The 19,069-nt window shown below is 43.1% G+C and overlaps 1 pseudogene; it reads right to left on the bottom strand.

The window, feature by feature from the left end:
• Positions 1–8,380: 8,380 nt before the first annotated feature.
• LOC146659961 (uncharacterized) lies at positions 8,381–16,211 on the bottom strand (annotated as a pseudogene).
• Between the last annotated feature and the right edge of the window lie 2,858 nt (positions 16,212–19,069).

Genomic DNA, 19,069 nt, shown 5'->3' with positions numbered 1-19,069 from the left:
CACCAGCCTATTAATTAATGAAAGACCCAGACAGACTTTTAATTCATTTGAAAGCCTGATGCTTCGCCTCGTCCACCCCAGCTGTGAAACTCAGAAACCAGTCTTACTTGTTATCATCTATCGTCCACCTGGGCCTTACACAGAGTTTCTGTCTGATTTCTCAGACTTTATATCTAATTTAGTTCTGAGCTCAGATAAAATAATTATTGTGGGTGATTTTAACATCCATGTAGATGCTAAAAATGACAGCCTCAACATGGCATTTAATCTGTTATTAGACTCAATTGGTTTCTCTCAAATGTAAAAGAACCCACCCACCACTTTAATCACACTCTAGATCTTGTTTTAACATATGGCATAGAAACTGAACATTTAACAGTGTTTCCTGAAAACCCTCTCCTGTCTGATCATTTCCTGATAACATTTACTTTTACAATAATTGATTACACAGCGGTGGAGAGTAGACTTTATCACAGTAGATGTCTTTCTGAAAGCGCTGTAACTAAGTTTAAGAATATAATCCACCCACTGTTATCATCTTCAATGCCCTGTACCAACATAGAGCAGAGCAGCTATCTGAACGCTACCCCAACAGAGGTCGATTATCTTGTTAATAATTTCACCTCCTCACTACGTACGACTCTGGATACTGTAGCTCCTGTGAAAACTAAGGTCTCTAATCAGAAGTACCTGACTCCGTGGTATAATGTTACCCTGGAAGTGGTCTTATACTGGAACAGGTAAATCAACCTTCACAAACTGGGGCACAGGCGAGCCTGGTGTGGGGAAGTGTGTGACGGTATCTGCATTGGGATTCTGGTCGACCAGAGACTGTTCAGAAGAGAAGCACTTCATCTGTTACAGCGGTGAGTGGCATCGGCACCTTAAAGCACCACGACGAAGGAACAATAGTCTCTCAGATAGATAGATATATTTATATATTTATATTATTATGTACAACTAAAACATATTTAGTCGAAGAAAAGATATCATGATCAGCATTTCTTAAAAATATCAGTTTGTAGTTTAAAAAAGGCGAATGTTGTTGGTGAACATTTCCAGCCTGTGCTCTGACTCTGTCTGCTCGTTTCTCTTCCAGGTGATGCTGGCCGTTACATCCTGGTGCAGGACTCGAGGAGCTTTCATGGCGCTCGGTCCTACTGCAGGGACAGGTACACAGACCTGAGCACCGTCAACAGTGTGGTGAACAACACGGAGATCGTGACTCTGCTGGCGTCAGACATGTATGATAGTTATTCAGTGAATGGAAATAGATGGCTGATTCCCTCTTTGTCATATGCCTGGATTGGTTTGAGCAACAGCTGGGAGTGGTCCGATGGCAGCGACGTCCAGCTCCTGCCTCTGACTTTGCAATCAGGAGATGGGGACTGTGTGATGGTGGACCAATCATCATCATCGTTCCTTTTCCAGCCATGCGATAATACCCACCCCTTCCTCTGCTACCAGGGTGAGTCTGTGCTCACTGTTACTGCAGAGCCTGATCCTCCAGGTCTGATGGGCTTGTTGTTCCTCTGCAGATGTCCAAACTCCAGTGTTGCAGCGCAGGGTGAAGGTTCAGCTGAGAGCGGGCTCTGCAGACCTGAACGACCCCGCAGTGCAAGAGTCCATCCTGCAGCAGGTCAGAGGACACACGACACCCTGTTCCTGCAGCAGAGCTGCAGCAGAGCCCCACCAAACTGCAGCCTCTTGCATCTTTAAACTAAAAAACCAGAGGATCATTTGGTGGCATTTTCCTCTTGTCTGCATGTCCTCAGTCAGCAAGAAAGAAAATAGTCAATGACAACAGTGTTGTCATGAATTCACAATAAATAAAAAGCAAACAGAAGCTTTAACCCGAGGAGTAGGAATTAGAAACTAGAGGAAAGAAAACTTGACTTTTTAGGATCTCGACCTTTCTGACTTTGATAACATGTCGTATTTAAGATAAGATAAGATAACTCTTTATTGTCATTGCACAGTCATACATAGTACAGTAGTACAATGAAATTGGAAAAACTGTCCTACGTCGGCACTACATATAACACAACACGACACGATATGACACATCACAACGTAACAAACAACACAACACAGTATATTAACTTAGTATAAAAAAGAAGAATAAGTGTATTTGTATTGCACACTGTTATTATTGCACATTAATTATTATTGCACCTTGTTATAAATATAAATATTATTGTTATCGTTTTAAACATTGTTACCTCCCCCTAAAAAGTCCAGGGAGGTATCCAGTCAGGTCAGCTATTTGCATTGATCAGGGCTATTGCCCTGTTGTAAAAGCTGTCCTTGAGTCTATTTGTTCGGGACCTCAGCAGCCTGAACCTCCTGCCAGACGGCAGCAGCTTAAACACCCAGTGTCCTGGGTGTGTGCAGTCCCGTAGGATGCTGCGTGCCCTCTTGAGACAGCGAGTGCTGTACAGGTCCTTCAGGGAGGGAAGAGGATGTCCAATGATTTTTTGGGCCATGTTGATGACCCTCTGGAGTTCCTTTCTGTGTGCTGTGGTGCAGCTGGAGAACCACACACCGATGCAATATGTCAGCACACTTTCAATGGAGCAGCGGTAGAAGACGGTCAGCAGCTCCTTCTTCAGGTCCATTTTTCTGAGGATTCTCAGAAAGTGGAGACGCTGTTGGGCCTTCTTTAAGACCGCAGAGGTGTTAGAGCTCCATTGGAGGTCTGTGTCTATGTGCACACCCAGAAACTTGAAACTGGAGATTTCAAACAAGCGGGAAGAAAATGTCCAAATACACAACAGGCCAAACATGTCACTGAGATCAATGGAGACAAGTTTGACAGTTGTGTGTCTTTGCTGATGAGATACATCACTGGGAAAGAATGAAATTCAATCATCCTGTGCTGGTTAGAAATCAGTCACTGTGTCTTTATCAGGTTATAACGCTTTCTCTCTACACTGTCAATAATCAGTCTCAGTGATTGATTAATGAGGAGCTTCTGTTAATGTGTGAAAACTGTGTTTCAGGTGAGGGAGAAGCTGGTGGAGCAAGGAGTCACTGAGGAGGTGAAGCTGAGGTGGAGGACGCAGCCTGATGGGAAGGTTTTCCACAGAGAGGAGGAGACAGCCGCTTACAGTGAGAAGGAAGACTGTGGCGGTTTAGTCTGCACACCAGGAAGTGACATCATCTGCTTTTACACTCAGCTCTCTCTTCATAATAAATATTATAAAATGTATTTAAACCAATTTATTATTGTTTTTTTAACATCTCCACATGTAACTGAGTTACATGTTTAAATGGAGCCTCGTTTGCTCTCACTCTGGTCATTTTCTTGCATAAACAAAAACACAGTGAGGACTGAAATATGATCATCTTTATTTGGAAGAGAAGCATCCAGTCTGCTGAACTGGAAACAGTTAAAATCATCCACATAATAAACATCTGCTCCTAAATCCTCTCTCAGAAAAGCTTCGTACATCATGTAAAGCCAGACGTAGGCTGAAAGTGTTCATTCAGGTTTATTTGTTTAAAGATATCAGGAGTATTTTCTTAATGCAAAAATCGGCCTTATTCAAATTCATCTGAGAAGCAAACTCAAACTGACCTCCATCAACCACCACATGGTGAGTGAGCTGTGAAACCATGAAGCCAGACTGAGGTCATAAACAGTAAACATTGCTCATGTATTCATCCTCTCTGACTTTCTTCTGCAGTTTTAGTCTGTAAGTGTAATAAAGCTTTTCTCACAGCATCAAACCTTGAACACGTCTGCTGCATCAGGTCTCAGGTTTGTGTCTTCATTTGAATGTGAAGCAGAGTTTTGCATGCGATCACTGTGTTTGCATGGCTGCGTCACCGCCTCAGTGATATCTGAGTGAAGCTGTAACCATTATAATTCTGGAAAGGGCGGAAAAGCTCAACTGCTCACACACCAGCAGATATCTTTCATTCAAAATGTCATTTTAAACATATCCAACACATATATTTAGTAATAGTTCCTCACTGTTTGTTAAAACTGCAAATGTAACAGTTGGATTCAGCAGTTATTGTGAAAATGTAAACCACATGATCAGCAATGATGTGCAAATCAATGAAATGAAATCCAGCTGTGCTGGAGCAGAGATTTAATTTCATTTAAGATTTACTTTCCAATTAAATCTATGATTACTTCAAAAACAGTTGGAAAGCAGCACTTTAGGGTTCAATACCCACTAGGGCCAGGTGTTACCTTTCTGCCCTTCCTCTGTGGTGGTTAGCCTTTGGTGAAATCATTCAGGGGTTTGACAAGTTTTGGCCAGTCCTTCACAAACCGTCGATAGTACCCTACAAAGCCTAGAAAAGACTTGAGCTCACTGAGTGTCTGGGGTCATGGCCAGGTTCTGAGAGCTCTGAGCTTCTCGGGATCAGTCTCTACAACTTTGCTAGAAACAATGTGTCTCAAGTATCGCACTGAACTTTGGGAAAAGGAGCACTTTTGGGGAGAAAGGTTCAACCCATATTCTCCCACTTGCTGAATGACATGTAGAAGCCTGGTTTCACGTTCCTGCAAAGAACTAGAGAACACAATGATGTTGTAACCCAGTGAGTTTACACGACTCAGTAATGCAATACAACATTGTTATTGTTAATTGTGATTCCTCATTATTCTGTTAATCACTGAGTTGAGCTAAAGTAAATCAATAATAACAGATAAATAATATAAATATGAAATAAAACCCCAAAGAGTTTATTTAACACCCCTACTGGTTAGGAAGGAACAAGCCCCGCCTTCCCCGGCTCTGCACCGTCACATGTGCTCAGACACAGAAGCTGTGTCCCAAAACGTCGGCCGCATCCTTCGGAGGACCCGGCCTTCGCGGTCTACGTGGGCCGGGTCCTTCGAAGACCGAGAAGGCCGGAAGTGCGAGGCCGTGAAATGGGACGGTCCAGCCTTCAGATTAGCGTCAGCGCTGTCTCGGTGGAGTTTAATAAACTCGGCCGTCTGCTCCTTGCTATCTAAAATATAACAGGACACTGGAGTAAACTCTCGACTGTCTCACACTTCTGTTTAATCAGTTTTCTGTTTTAGATTAGATTAGATAGAACTTTATTAATCCCTCGGGTGGGTTCCTCTGGGAAATTCGATTTCCAAAAAAGCACAGCACCGACAGAAGTTACAGAGTTACAGAATATTATATATATATATATATATATATATATATATATATATATATATATATAATACACACACACACACATATATATATATATATATATATATATAAATACAGAGACAATATAAATAAAATATACGAAGGGGATAAATAGAATAAATAGGAATAAAAATAAAAATAAAAATAAAAATACAAGTGAATTGCACATTTCAAGTATTGAGTCTATTGCACCGTTGACTATTAACAAAGGTATTGCACAGTGAGGTGAAGAGGCACTACAGCTTAGTTGTTCCCCCCTCCTTTGTCCCCCTGTCTCCCCTCCCTCTCCCCTCCAGGGAGGAGTTAAACAGTCTGATGGCGTGTGGGACAAAGGAGTTTTTAAGTCTGTTAGTTCTTGTCTTTGGGAGAAGCAACCTGTCACTGAACAGACTCTTCTGGTTGTTTATGGCCGTGTGCAGAGGATGCCCAGCATTGTTCATAATGTCCATCAGTTTCTTTAGTGTCCTTTTCTCTGCCACTGTCACCAGAGTGTCCAGCTTCATGCCGACCACAGAGCTAGCCTTCCTGATCAGTTTCTCCAGCCTGGATGAGTCCTTCTTTGCTGTGCTGCTCCCCCAGCACACCACAGCATAGAAAAGTACTCCAGCAACCACCGACTGGTAAAACATCCTCAGGAGCTTCCTGCAGATGTTAAAAGACCTCAGCCTCCTGAGGAAGTACAGTCGGCTTTGGGCTTTTTTATACAGGTGCTCTGTGTTGCATGACCAGTCCAGTTTATTGTCCACCCACAGCCCGAGGTACTTGTACTTGTTGACCACCTCCACCTCCTCCCCCTCTATCTGAACCGGCAGTGGACCTGCTCTAGACCTCCCGAAGTCCACAACCAGTTCCTTAGTCTTTGAGGTGTTGAGTTGCAGGTGGTTTGTGTGACTCCATGCGACAAAGTTCCTCACCAGACTTCTGTACTCCTCTTCCTGATCATCCCAGATACACCCCATGATGGCTGTGTCGTCTGCAAACTTCTGAATGTGGCATAATTCAGAGTTGTAGCAGAAGTCAGAGGTGTACAGGGTGAAGAGAAGAGGGGACAGCACAGTTCCCTGTGGTGCTCCTGTGCTGCTGACCACAGTGTCAGACGTGATGTCCTTCAGCCTGACGTACTGTGGTCTGTCGGTGAGGTAGTCGGAGATCCAAGCCACCAGGCAGGGGTCCACCTCCATCCTGTTCAGTTTTTCCTGAAGCATACAGGGCCGGATGGTATTAAAGGCACTGGAAAAGTCAAGAAACAGGATCCTGACCGTGCCTTTTCCCCCATCCAGGTGTGAGTGGGCTCTGTGTAGGAGGTACAGGATGGCATCCTCCACTCCGACACCCGCTGACGTTTATTCAGCTGTGTGAAAATCCCGGAGGAACCAACCTGATGGATTAATAAAGTTTTATTTAATCTAATAATCTAATAACTTTGATCTCAGCCAAACGATTTACTCCGGAACAAATAAAACACAGAAAAAAGGAAAACAATTACATTTTTAAATTCTCCGAGTGACTTCAATATCATGTTTAACCTGAGTAGTGACAGAGTGGCGGTCTGAAAACGATGAAGCCGGGAGTCCGCTGCTCTCGCCGGCTGGAGTGACCATTGAACCCCCCGGCTTGCTATCGAGCTGGTGGGTAACAGACGTCTCCGAAAACGTCGGCGCACTTTTGCAAATATGCGATGTCTTGATAAACCGAGTAGATATTTGAAGTTTACAAAGCTACTTTCTCGCCTGAAAATATGCTAAAAGTTTATTTTGTGACCCAGAAAGATTAATAAGAGTAATTTTAAAACTTAGTAGCAGCCGCTATTGTTGGAAACTGAAATTTGGCTGGGCCGCGCTACGAATTCTGGGATATGTGAGAAGGAAGACTGTGGGTCGGTTTAGTCTGCACACCAGGAAGTGACATCATCTGCTTTTACACTCAGCTCTCTCTTCATAATAAATATTATAAAATGTATTTAAACCAATTTATTATTGTTTTTTTAACATCTCCACATGTAACTGAGTTATATGTTTAAATGGAGCCTCGTTTGCTCTCACTCTGGTCATTTTCTTGCATAAACAAAAACACAGTGAGGACTGAAATATGATCATCTTTATTTGGAAGAGAAGCATCCAGTCTGCTGAACTGGAAACAGTTAAAATCATCCACATAATAAACATCTGCTCCTAAATCCTCTCTCAGAAAAGCTTCGTACATCATGTAAAGCCAGACGTAGGCTGAAAGTGTTCATTCAGGTTTATTTGTTTAAAGATATCAGGAGTATTTTCTTAATGCAAAAATCGGCCTTATTCAAATTCATCTGAGAAGCAAACTCAAACTGACCTCCATCAACCACCACATGGTGAGTGAGCTGTGAAACCATGAAGCCAGACTGAGGTCATAAACAGTAAACATTGCTCATGTATTCATCCTCTCTGACTTTCTTCTGCAGTTTTAGTCTGTAAGTGTAATAAAGCTTTTCTCACAGCATCAAACCTTGAACACGTCTGCTGCATCAGGTCTCAGGTTTGTGTCTTCATTTGAATGTGAAGCAGAGTTTTGCATGCGATCACTGTGTTTGCATGGCTGCGTCACCGCCTCAGTGATATCTGAGTGAAGCTGTAACCATTATAATTCTGGAAAGGGCGGAAAAGCTCAACTGCTCACACACCAGCGGATATCTTTCATTCAAAATGTCATTTTAAACATATCCAACACATATATTTAGTAATAGTTCCTCACTGTTTGTTAAAACTGCAAATGTAACAGTTGGATTCAGCAGTTATTGTGAAAATGTAAACCACATGATCAGCAATGATGTGCAAATCAATGAAATGAAATCCAGCTGTGCTGGAGCAGAGATTTAATTTCATTTAAGATTTACTTTCCAATTAAATCTATGATTACTTCAAAAACAGTTGGAAAGCAGCACTTTAGGGTTCAATACCCACTAGGGCCAGGTGTTACCTTTCTGCCCTTCCTCTGTGGTGGTTAGCCTTTGGTGAAATCATTCAGGGGTTTGACAAGTTTTGGCCAGTCCTTCACAAACCGTCGATAGTACCCTACAAAGCCTAGAAAAGACTTGAGCTCACTGAGTGTCTGGGGTCATGGCCAGGTTCTGAGAGCTCTGAGCTTCTCGGGATCAGTCTCTACAACTTTGCTAGAAACAATGTGTCTCAAGTATCGCACTGAACTTTGGGAAAAGGAGCACTTTTGGGGAGAAAGGTTCAACCCATATTCTCCCACTTGCTGAATGACATGTAGAAGCCTGGTTTCACGTTCCTGCAAAGAACTAGAGAACACAATGATGTTGTAACCCAGTGAGTTTACACGACTCAGTAATGCAATACAACATTGTTATTGTTAATTGTGATTCCTCATTATTCTGTTAATCACTGAGTTGAGCTAAAGTAAATCAATAATAACAGATAAATAATATAAATATGAAATAAAACCCCAAAGAGTTTATTTAACACCCCTACTGGTTAGGAAGGAACAAGCCCCGCCTTCCCCGGCTCTGCACCGTCACATGTGCTCAGACACAGAAGCTGTGTCCCAAAACGTCGGCCGCATCCTTCGGAGGACCCGGCCTTCGCGGTCTACGTGGGCCGGGTCCTTCGAAGACCGAGAAGGCCGGAAGTGCGAGGCCGTGAAATGGGACGGTCCAGCCTTCAGATTAGCGTCAGCGCTGTCTCGGTGGAGTTTAATAAACTCGGCCGTCTGCTCCTTGCTATCTAAAATATAACAGGACACTGGAGTAAACTCTCGACTGTCTCACACTTCTGTTTAATCAGTTTTCTGTTTTAGATTAGATTAGATTAGATTAGATAGAACTTTATTAATCCCTCGGGTGGGTTCCTCTGGGAAATTCGATTTCCAAAAAAGCACAGCACCGACAGAAGTTACAGAGTTACAGAATATTATATATATATATATATATATATATATATATAATACACACACACACACACACATATATATATATATATGTGTGTGTGTGTGTGTGTGTATTATATATATATATATATATATATATAAATACAGAGACAATATAAATAAAATATACGAAGGGGATAAATAGAATAAATAGGAATAAAAATAAAAATAAAAATAAAAATACAAGTGAATTGCACATTTCGAGTATTGAGTCTATTGCACTGTTGACTATTTACAAAAAGTATTGTACAGTGAGGTGAAGAGGCACTACAGCTTAGTTGTTCCCTCCTTTGTCCTCCTGTTTCCCCTCCCTCTCCCCTCCAGAGAGGAGTTAAACAGTCTGATGGCGTGTGGGACAAAGGAGTTTTTAAGTCTGTTAGTTCTTGTCTTGGGGAGAAGCAACCTGTCACTGAACAGACTCTTCTGGTTGTTTATGGCCGTGTGCAGAGGATGCCCAGCATTGTCCATAATGTCCATCAGTTTCTTTAATGTCCTTTTCTCTGCCACTGTCACCAGAGTGTCCAGCTTCATGCCGACCACAGAGCTAGCCTTCCTGATCAGTTTCTCCAGCCTGGATGAGTCCTTCTTTGCTGTGCTGCTCCCCCAGCACACCACAGCATAGAAAAGTACTCCAGCAACCACTGACTGGTAAAACATCCTCAGGAGCTTCCTGCAGATGTTAAAAGACCTCAGCCTCCTGAGGAAGTACAGTCGGCTTTGGGCTTTTTTATACAGGTGCTCTGTGTTGCATGACCAGTCCAGTTTATTGTCCACCCACAGCCCGAGGTACTTGTACTTGTTGACCACCTCCACCTCCTCCCCCTCTATCTGAACCGGCAGTGGACCTGCTCTAGACCTCCCGAAGTCCACAACCAGTTCCTTAGTCTTTGAGGTGTTGAGTTGCAGGTGGTTTGTGTGACTCCATGCGACAAAGTTCCTCACCAGACTTCTGTACTCCTCTTCCTGATCATCCCAGATACACCCCATGATGGCTGTGTCGTCTGCAAACTTCTGAATGTGGCATAATTCAGAGTTGTAGCAGAAGTCAGAGGTGTACAGGGTGAAGAGAAGAGGGGACAGCACAGTTCCCTGTGGTGCTCCTGTGCTGCTGACCACTGTGTCAGACGTGATGTCCTTCAGCCTGACGTACTGTGGTCTGTCGGTGAGGTAGTCGGAGATCCAAGCCACCAGGCAGGGGTCCACCTCCATCCTGTTCAGTTTTTCTTGAAGCATACAGGGCCGGATGGTATTAAAGGCACTGGAAAAGTCAAGAAACAGGATCCTGACCGTGCCTTTCCCCCATCCAGGTGTGAGTGGGCTCTGTGTAGGAGGTACAGGATGGCATCCTCCACTCCGACACCCGCTGACGTTTATTCAGCTGTGTGAAAATCCCGGAGGAACCAACCTGATGGATTAATAAAGTTTTATTTAATCTAATAATCTAATAACTTTGATCTCAGCCAAACGATTTACTCCGGAACAAATAAAACACAGAAAAAAGGAAAGTTCTCCGAGTGACTTCAATATCATGTTTAACCTGAGTAGTGACAGAGTGGCGGTCTGAAAACGATGAAGCCGGGAGTCCGCTGCTCTCGCCGGCTGGAGTGACCATTGAACCCCCCGGCTTGCTATCGAGCTGGTGGGTAACAGACGTCTCCGAAAACGTCGGCGCACTTTTGCAAATATGCGATGTCTTGATAAACCGAGTAGATATTTGAAGTTTACAAAGCTACTTTCTCGCCTGAAAATATGCTAAAAGTTTATTTTGTGACCCAGAAAGATTAATAAGAGTAATTTTAAAACTTAGTAGCAGCCGCTATTGTTGGAAACTGAAATTTGGCTGGGCCGCGCTATGAATTCTGGGATATGGTGGACCATGAAGGACACACAGAAACAGTTCATAACTTCAACTCATTCATGTCACCTAAAAGGTAAACCTGTTTCTCCATCACAGCTCTGATGATTCAGTAAGGACATCTGCTGGTTTCATCTTCATGTTTCCCTCTCACCACACATCCAACCGACATCATGACCAGCAGCTTTACAGCTGTGGCTCCAGCAAACATCAGATCGATCAGTTTCATGACTGAAAGAGCAACAGGAGAGGGAGGGGAGAGGATGAAAGAAGAAGAGGCAGCTGTGCAGCAAAGACAGAATAACTCCAGCTTTGTGTCTTTTTCATTGTAGCGCGTAATATTACATAATATAATAATTTCTCTGAATACGAGACGATTCCGTTTTTTACGGGATGTTTCCCACTTCCCACTCTAATAATTAACCTTATGAACAAAATAAAGTTCAACATCAGTAACATAGCACCACCCAGCTGTATAGAAACTCCGTCATGCTAGCTACTACGCAGTACGAAAAAGTCAGCATAACGAAAATAAACTCCACCTAAACTTGGTTCATATCTGACCCAGATAGACTGCAGGTCGTAACTTCTTACCTGAAGTTCAGTTCACCTGACACTCGGACCGGCGGCCGCCTCGGGTCTCTCCTCCTGCCTCCCCTTTCCCTCCTCCACCTGCTGGCCTCCACCACTTGCTAATGTTACTGAATCTGTGGAAGCTCCGCGATGCCACCACACGAAGTAACGAGTAACGAGCCTATCTAAATCCCAGTAACGAGTAACGCGTTCCTGATTTTGGCATAATAACTAGTTACCGTGCTCGTTACCACAATAATAACGTAGTTACTGTAACGTTACTTAATAACGCGTTAGTCCCAACACTGTTAATGAGTCGCAGCAATGCAAAGAAACACTGAATCATTTTAACCAACATCAAAGCTGTCACAGAAATAAGAATATATCCACGTGTTTGAATAAAAATAGACTGGGTGTTTTCTCACAGCTGAAACTAAAGCAAGAAGCAAAAGGAAGCTGAAACGGTGCCTCCAAACACACTGACAGACCTTTGTGGGCTTGATTTAAGACTCCCTGATTGCAAACGGATCAATAACAGGCTGCACTTGTGTTAGACTCAATTTTAACCACCTAAACTTTTAACATCATGCAGCTGTTTGACGGAGAAGAAAATCTGAGAGAAACTGATCACACCAACCTGCCTCTGCCTCCACCTGCAGGCTGTGCGGCTCAGAGACAGTCTCCATGTTGGTCTTCAGAGCACAGGTGTAGCTCCCAGAGTCCTCTGCAGTCAGGATGAGAGGGAGGGAGGGGTCAGTGTCTGAGAGGGCGTGGCCATCTTTGAACCACGTGACCTCCAGTTGGTGGAAAGTGCAGACTGAAGCGCAGAGCAGTGTGACGGTTTCACCTCTGCTCAACTTTTTATCATCACTGGAGCTGATTATTCTCATTTTAGACGTGTTCATTAGTTTTAATAAACAGTCGTTAATATTAAAGATTAATATTTGTGTCAGAACCAGGATATTTTTCTCTCACCATCAACTCTGACAGTCACTCCTGTCTGGTTAGTAAAACGTCCTTCACGATGATCAGCTTCCATCCTGAAGCGAAAGCTTGCGTTGTCTCCCTGCTGAACATCTCTGATCTGTAAAGTTTGTCTTCTTGTCTCCCAGATATTGATAACGAGGATCGATGTTTGCTGAGTCACTGTCACACACAGACGGAGTGTTAGTTAGCAGTACCGGTGGTTCTGACACCAGAGGACTCTGACGATCTTTGGTGGAACTTCTGTTTGATTCACTTTGAAAGACTTCAGAGGTGTGAAGGTGCAGCGGAGGGTGGCAGTGGATCCTCTGACAGCACAGGTAGACCTGAGAGGATAGATCACAGTTTGACCCACAGCACCTAAAGAAGAGCAAACACAGAGCTGAGATCCGAACACAGTGACTCAGTTCACAGACAGAAAATACAGACTGCTGTGTGTGAAGCTCTAAAACAAAGTTTCCGAAACGTAAAGAAGTCGGGCAGCCAGGAAGAAAGGTTTGACGTGAAAACACAAGCAGCTACAATAAGACACATAAAAATGTTAAACACGTCTTACCTGCCAGCAGGAACAGGAGCCCACAGACTGTTTTTGTCCCAAACTGCCATCCTTACGTTTTAATGAGCCGACTGAATGACGACTTCTTTAAACGTGTGGTCAGCAGTGCTGATGAAGACACTGGCTGACACACTGGGTTTGATTTCTTTGCGATCAGCTCTGAACCTCATTTTTTTTTACCTCTTAATAGAAAACATTGAAATTTCCTATTTGTCGCAACATTTCATCAAAATGACCAAACAGTGGAAAAATGCTGCTGATGTGCCTCTCACCTCCCCCTCTCCAATCTGCTGTTTTTCACTGTAAACATCAGATTTAATGCTTCTGTTGAGCTCTGGTGAAAAACCACGCTGAACATCAGCATCACAGTATAACAGTCTGTGAAAGGATCTGTGGTACCCTGGATGTTTGACCTGCTTTCTGATCTTTCATTGGACAAAGCTTGAAAAGTGCATGTTTGTTATCATGTGTGATGTGCTCTTATTTTTAACCTACATGTGATACGTGGACCATCCTCGACTCTTTCCATCATCAGACTGTGAACACTGATGATGCTTTCCTGGGAATGTCTGCTGGATCCTCAGCTCGCCCTGTTAGCTGAAACACCGGGTTGTGACATGTGGGAGTCAGGATGTGATAGCTGTCAGTTGGTTGCCAACAGGCTGCAATCGTTCTTCTAATTTCGTCACTCCGGCTTTTGCCATGTTTGATTTATGCAACAGGTTTTTTTTGTTGCACATATTTCTTTCTTTTCTACGTCAACGTCACGCGATTCAATTCAGCTTTATTTACATAGCGCAAAATCACAACAAATGTTGCCTCGAGGCGCTCATATTGTAAGGTGAAGACCCTGCATTAACAAAGACAACAGAGAAAACACAAATGTTTCCTCTGAGCTGCGCACATGCAAAACCTGCTGATGCAGTCTCCGCGCACAAACAATCCAACCTTCATTCAAATTGAAATCAATACGTAACAATTCATTTGAGGAGTGACGGTGGTGAGAGCGAGTTTTTAGATGTGAGAGATTTGTGACGTTTAGCGTGTTTGGAGTGTGTAGTTAATGTGTTGTTTTGTGGATAGTTTTAGTTTGTGTGTCAGAACAATGAGGCGGCTGCTGAATGTCGCAGTTCTGCCAAAAAGCCACCAAAGGCAGATTAAAGTGTAAACGCAGGTGGAAGCAGGAGCAGTGCTACACCTGCTGCTGTCAGGCCTGCAGGGATCAGGCTGTGATTTTCTCCTTTGTAGTGGACACAAATAATTTGCGTGACTCATATTTGATGCAGAACACCTGATTGTTCTGTAAATAGTTTGAAATGGTTATAAAAACTGCCTCGGCTGCATTTTTAGGTAAACAGCTGCAACTTTGTTGTTTGCAAAACTCTTTTTTGAAGAATTAACTAGTAACTATAATTAATTACTTTTTCAAAATAACTTGCCCAACATTGGTAATTAAATAGTGTATTTTGCAGACAAAGAGTTCCAGGACTGTCTCCCAGACCACAGCAGGAGCTTCACACAGACTCGTTATACAAGTCAGAGCATGAAAAAATATTGTTTTCAAAATTGGGGTTTAAGTAATTTTCACTTCCAATTTGGTGTTAATATACTGCACAGGTCATGGACAAGATGTTTGCACTTTTCACTGTAAGTGGGCTAATGCACTTAATTAGAGCTACAGCGGAACCCCGATTTGTTCCCGAGGGTCGAAGCACCCATCGCGCGTTCTGAGTGAGGCGATGCTGAACGATAGGCTGTAGGCTAATTGCTAACTAGAACAACAATAAATCGTTCAAGTGGAACAGCGAAACGCAAGTACGGAAGCCAAGGGGTTGTCACGTGATTCAGAAGACATTGTGGGCATTGGAGGCTCAGCCAATCAGAGCCAGCAGATTTCGTTACGTGGGCATTTTGCCGTAACACGGGCAGAAATATCGCCGTTCAGCGCCTTCATAACTTGAATTTTTCATGAAACGGGGTATTCGTAAGTTCCAGTGTATTCTAACAGAAATACTTTAACAGAAGAATTAAACTGCACACGTCTGATGTTACTCACAGTGGTCCAAGGCACCGCTCAGGGTGTTTGTGTGTTTGCACAGACACATGAAAAATTACAGGCAACATTGCATACGATCCCCACTGCTTTAGCAACAGTGGGAAGGAAAAACTCCCTTTTAACAGGAAGAAACCTCCGGCAGAACCAGGCTCAGGGAGGGGCGGGGCCATCTGCTGTGATTGGTTGGGGTGAGAGAAGGAAGACAGGATAAAGACATGCTGTGGAAGAGAGACAGAGATTCAGTGAGGACTAGGTGTTACAGTCCCTGATAATGCTTGTTTAGATGGAGAGACTCTTGAGGGACGGCTGTTATGAGGAGGAAAGCCCAGAAACTTTGCCAGCAGCACGCATCGTTGTGTGCCTCAACTGCCGGTCTTTTACCCAGGCTAATCTGCCATTTTCCTTCCTTGGTTAGGTTTAGGGATTAGAGATCTGATCTAGATTATCATTTTAAATTTGGGACACATCATCAGCAGTGGACCTTGGATTCATCGGGTGTTTCGGCCATTATCACTAGACACCCTCATCCGAGGAGGCCCTGCCAGGGTTGGTCAGGCCCTGGAGTGTCAGTGGTTTATGTTAACTTATTATTTCTCTCCTTCTTTCTTCTGTTTAGTTTCCTACAGTTTATTTTCTATCTATTATTATTACAAATAATACTCACCTGTTTAGCATTTATGGAGCCTCACTTCTTCAAAGGGATAGAAAAGGTGATCGAGAGAAGTAAGACAAAAGGGACAAGATAGGAGAGAGCAGAGAGGAGAGCTGGAAGGGGGGCGCCCGATCTGGCTTCCCACACCTCCCCGCCGGATCCGGCTGTACGCTCTTCCTCCCCACTGCCTCCCAGATAAGGGAAGAAGAGCGGAGAATTTCTTTTCTCTCGTGGTTAGCTGGCAGAGTGATGTCAGCCCTTTTTAACCATAGCCAGTGACTGGTCCTCTCAGCAGTGTTAGCTAGCTCTCTTATAGCCTGCCGTTGCGCCTGTCCTCTGATCCCAGTCTCTCTAAGCAGCTTTGCTGTTGTACTGGCAACAAAGCCCCTGCACCCCACCTCCACCGGGTGCACCTTGATCTTCCAGCCTCTGCGAATGGTACTCATGGCCGTTGGTCAATGGTCTTTGATCAGTGGGTTTTGGTCAGTGGTTGTTGATCAATGGTCATGAGAATTTGCATAATTATGATTAAGGACCTGACCTCCCAGCCCATTGTTCCTTCAGTGGGCTGGTTTCAGTCATTATGCAAATGAACTGTTTATAAGATTGAGACCTGCAGTCAGCTGAGACTGAAGACGTCACCTGATGATGACGAAACGTTTCTCCCACAAAACGCTACGTCCAGATGAACAGAATCAACTTCTGGAGATTTACTTACCTGGATGATTGAGATGCATCAAGATGTTATGTCTTCTAACGATACTGCCTAAGGGAAGCATGTGTAATGTAAATTTCTCTACTTACTGATGATGTCAGCCTTTATTGATTTCATTGTCATCTGCATATACACACATGATCACACAGCCACAGTACTTTTTTCTTTCATTAATGTAGTTTTACTATGCATGTTGCACTTTGATGTTTAATGGAAACAAAGTCTCCTGATTCTGACACAAATCGTTAATATTAGCAAGCGTTCAGTAAAACTAATGAAGACTGAGAATAATCCTCTCCAGTGGTGATAAAAAGTTCGTCATAGGTGAAACCGTCACACTGCTCTGTGCTTCAGCCTTCCACCAACTGGAGGTCACAGGCTCACAGATGGCCACGCCCTCTCTGAAGCTCCTCCCTCATTGCGAGGAATATATTTATTAGGACATAAGTTTGATGTAATTTTAATGAAGAGTTCCTCAGAGACCCTCCTGAAGCTGTGGGTGCTTTGACACCATTTCTCTGTTTCAACATGAGGTCAGATTTTTCTAGAACTCACCTTCAGTCCAAAAAGTTTTTCATGTTTGTGGGTGAAAACAGAAACCGAACACGTGTATTTATTGAAAATCTCTTTATCACCTGACAGAAAGAAACTGCAGCAATTTCTTACAGACAGTGAAATCCTAACCGTACGTTCACACACAGGCTGACAAACATCAGAGAAACTTATATACAAAACAAACGGGCTCTGTCTCGAAGATCAACTTTACTTGGTCCCAAATAGAAATGATTTCAGATTTCTGGATTGTTCGACACACACGGAAGTGTCCAGTGTACTGTGATTACTAACAAATGTCCTCGTCATCACAGAGTGTTTTTCATTTTTACAAACGTAGAAAAGTTTGTATAAAAACCCGTCCTTTATTAGTCTGCTGCTTCATGTGCTCTCAAATGTTTCTGAATTTCAAACTTCTCACTGATTTCATTTTCATGGTTAATGTGACTTTATGTCCTGAGACTTTGGAGAAATGGACACAATTTAAAAAACAAAAAAAAAGAAAAAATATGAGACCTCAGAAATAAAGAAAAACACTTTTTATAATTAAACGTTTAAAAATATTACATTTGTAGTAAAAAAAACAAAAACAAAAACAGATGGCGTTTGCCTTTAAACTGCAGTCCGCTTCATTTTCTGGGCATAAAATTTAGAGTTTGATGTGACTTTAGTGAAGTTTGAGTGTGTGTGTGTGGGTGTGTGTGGGGGGACGGATTACTGAACCACGGACACATTTACAACGACAGAGGTGCCCGACAGTACTGGAGAGAAAACCCATCAGCGAGTGACAGACGGGAGGAAAAACTTGCAGGAACAGGAAGAAAAGGAGAATCCCTGCTCACTCAAAGAGCTCCATTCCTCTTACATTTCAATTTTAGATCATTTGTAGGCACGCAGTATCCTTTTCAAGTTCTCTAATGTTACTCTTTTTAACGATGCTGCGGAGGCTTCCCCTCCACGACGCCCTCACACACCTGCAGCTACGTCAGCTTCAGCCGCCAACAGCAGAGAGCAAAGACGGAAGAAAACCTCAAACACTTTGATATTCACCCTTTCATTGTTACATTTTAACACATTCACACGTCAGCGATTAGAATCACCAAGAGTCACTAAGAGTCCTCTCCCTTATCTGATGAGCTTGAGCCCAAAATCAAGGCCATAATTAGTGATAACAGTTAATAAAAGCATTAAAAGAGATCATTAAAAGCTCTGAGCTGATTTTGCTAAATTACCCCCGATATTCATATTTGTCCACACGGCATCAAAGATATCAAACACAGACAGGAAGTAAAAAAGTATGTTTTAAAAAAAAGGCACAATTTCACTTTTAAAATGTCAAGAGTGACACAAAACATTAAAAGACCTGAAAGCTAATGCTCTGTAATGTCCAGCAGGGGGCGACGACTCTGGTAGGAAAACAAAGTCTGTCGCTCGTTTCATGTGAAAGCGTTCAAAAAAAAAAAAAAAAAAAAAAAAAAAAAAAAAAAAGCGTGCATCACCAACCAACAGGTGATGTCACAGCAGCTAGGTCCATCTTTTAGGTACAGGCTATGAGAATTTAAGGAGGACTAAGGCACGTTTGGCAAAGGACCGCATTTCCACAGTGTCTGGATAAAAAACATGAAATGAACTTTAACTCGTCTGCATCAACTAAACGAGCGTTTATGAAACAGCCCCTGGATGGTTGACGAGCAGACGTCTCCCCCTGCTGGACACTCCGAGTCATTTCAACACAAGTAAGGCTGATGAATAATCAACTTTAGCACGCTCTCAGTCTCGACCTGAGCATCGTGAGGCGTTCAGGGACACAGACGGTACTTCAACAATCAGGAATATTTTCCTTGGTGTGCAACATTTCATTCAAATTAAAAGTAAGGAGAATATATTTTAATATCAGGATTCTGCTGGAGAGACTCGGACCAATCGGAGGTGCCGACGCCTTCGAAAACACTTCTGTGATTTTCCTTCTCGTCCATCTGATTATTTCTATGACAACAGGACGATAAAGCAAAGCGTTTATCACAAACTGCGTAAAAA

Source organism: Rhamphochromis longiceps, linkage group LG11 (assembly GCF_057381845.1).
Source record: "Rhamphochromis longiceps isolate RC_006_pf linkage group LG11, R_longiceps_female_GT1.1, whole genome shotgun sequence".
NCBI lineage: Eukaryota > Metazoa > Chordata > Actinopteri > Cichliformes > Cichlidae > Rhamphochromis > Rhamphochromis longiceps.
This window is presented reverse-complemented; position numbering and strand designations above follow the sequence as displayed.